Genomic DNA, 2,530 nt, shown 5'->3' with positions numbered 1-2,530 from the left:
AAAAAAAAAAAAAAAAAAAAAAAAAAAGGGAAAGAGCACAGGACCTGCAGTCAGAGGTTCTGGGCCCATCCCAGTTCAGCTAGCTACTGGCTACACAACTGTGGGCAAAATCATTTAAATGGCTCATCTGAAAAATGGGAATAATGATACAAAACGTGGTGGCTCTGTAAAGGCCCCAGCTCCACGCCAGGGATCAATACACAGCGACTACTATCATTGTTAGCAGATAAAGCCCTGGGGTCACAGTCAGGAAACCCGAGGCCTAATCCTGGCTTTGTTACTAACTGGCAGTGTGACCTTAGGTAAGGTACACCCATTTTCTGAATTCCATTTCATCATCTATAAAGTGGGGATAGTAATAACACATGTACTTGACAAAATTATTGTTAGGATCAGACCTAATGTATGCATAAGTGTTTTGTGGTTAGCCTCAAGCACGCTGAAGTTATCAGTACCACTGCAGACATAGGAAGAACAACTTGAAGCTCCAAAATCCTTCTAGAAGGATCTTTCTCACTCTTATGCCCCACCTCCAGTAATCATGTGGATATACCCAACCCACCTCTCTCTAGTCCTGCTCTTCTTCCTCAAAGTACAAATTCTGGCCTCGTCTTTGATTAAAGACTGATGTACATTGTAAGGCAGAGGAACAGTTTTGAGGGGTGGAGGGAGGTGAAGAGGCAGATGAAGACACCTCTAAAAGGTGCTAAGAAAAAAATATCACGCAAAATGGTAACGCCACTCTGGCAGGTTCTTATAAAGCATATGCTTATCACATAAGTCAGCAGTCCCATTCTGAGGTATAGTCACCCAAGAGAAATGAAAACATATGTCTACACAGGAAACTTATTTTTCTCTATCTTGAGTATGGTGGTGGCTACACTACTGGGCACGTGTGTCAAAACTCATGAAACTGTACACTTGCAATTGGTGAACTTTATTGTATGTAAGTGATACCTCAATAAAACTGACTATAAATAACCCTGGCATATATAAATACGTGGGGTGATGGATGTATTCACTAACTAGACGGGAGGAACCTTTCGCAATGTGTTATGCGTATAAAATCATCATGGCGTACACTTTAAATACCTTACAATTTTATTTGTCAATTATACCTCAGTAAAGCTGAGGTAAAAAAACCAATACAACACTGGTCATAAAAGTTAATATTCACTTTTGATATTTTTCCCTTCCTGTATTGCTAGTGTTGCCTTCCCCCACCCCCAACCCCCTTAGGGTAAGTTATAAAAGTTAAATAGTTAAAAGGAAAAGAAAAGAAAGAAGGGGAGGGGAGGGAAGAGAAGAGAAGGAAAGAAGGGAGGAAGGAAGGAAGGAAGGAAGGAAGGAAAAGAAAAGAAAAGAAAAAAGAAGAATAGTTCCCTTATTCAATGAAAGAAGGAACATTCTACTCAGACACAGTAAAAGCAGCCAGTTTGACTAATCCAGCAAGGGCTCAGGGACAAGGTGTCACACCTTGTTTAAAACAATGGCATCAAGAAGCAAAGAGCAAACAAAGATCAGTGAGAGGAGACGGCTGACTTAGAACTGCAAATTCAAAGTTCCACAGAAAGGGACTCAGACAGAACTCTTGAAGGCCAGAGATGAAAGAGGAAGGCCTGCTGTGGGGACAGACTAGTGACCTCTCTTCCAGCCAGGCACGTACTATTTCTACAGAGAAAGAAAAGCAGGACGTTCCTGTGGAGACAAGTCTTCAACCTTGCTTCTCCAGGATCTAAAAGGTGGAAACCCATTCACTAGCATTCAGATTTAGGGCAGATATAAATACTTCAGCTGAAAATCACACCTACGGAGGCCCACAGATTAAAGACGGTTTAAATCTGGACTTGCGGACACTTCATACTCCAAAAGCTTCAAGGAGGTCAATTAAAATAAGTTAGAGTACAAGCAAACTATAAATATAAGTGTCACCTTGCTCCGCTACGCCAATACCTACTCTAAAATCACTTCAGAAATGTTCTCGCTCCTAAGTACAGCTGGAATGATTTAAACAGTTCTAAGTAGGAGCACTTATTTTTCATATGGGAAATGGTGCTTGTAAATGTGCCAGGCTGGGTCGGATGCATGGCAGTCCCAGTACTCTGTCTTCAACAAGAAGTACTCAGGGAGGGTATGGTGGCTTTATGACATTAACCTCCCAAGTCCAGGAAAATGAGCAAATAATTTGAAATGTGAACAAATACTGATCTACAAAGATGTCATTTATTATGATCATGAAAAAAAAGGAAACCATTTAACTATCCCCCAGATAGGAGGAAAGGCTAAGGAAATACTGGTGACTTCTAAAGAGAAAATCCTATATAGCAACTAAAATGATGTAACGTGAAGGGCACCTGGGTGGCTCAGTGGGCTAAGTGTCTGCCTTTGGCTCAGGTTATGATCTTGGAGTCCTAGGATCCAGCCCCGCATCAGGCTCCCTGCTCAGTGGGGAGTCTGTTTCTCCCTCTGCCCCTCCCCCTGCTCGTGCTCTCTCTCTCACACTCTCGCTCTCTCTCCCTCAAATAAATAA

The sequence above is a fragment of the Ursus maritimus genome, unplaced genomic scaffold (assembly GCF_017311325.1).
Source record: "Ursus maritimus isolate PB19 unplaced genomic scaffold, ASM1731132v1 scaffold_28, whole genome shotgun sequence".
NCBI lineage: Eukaryota > Metazoa > Chordata > Mammalia > Carnivora > Ursidae > Ursus > Ursus maritimus.
Note: the sequence above shows the minus strand (reverse complement) of the source record.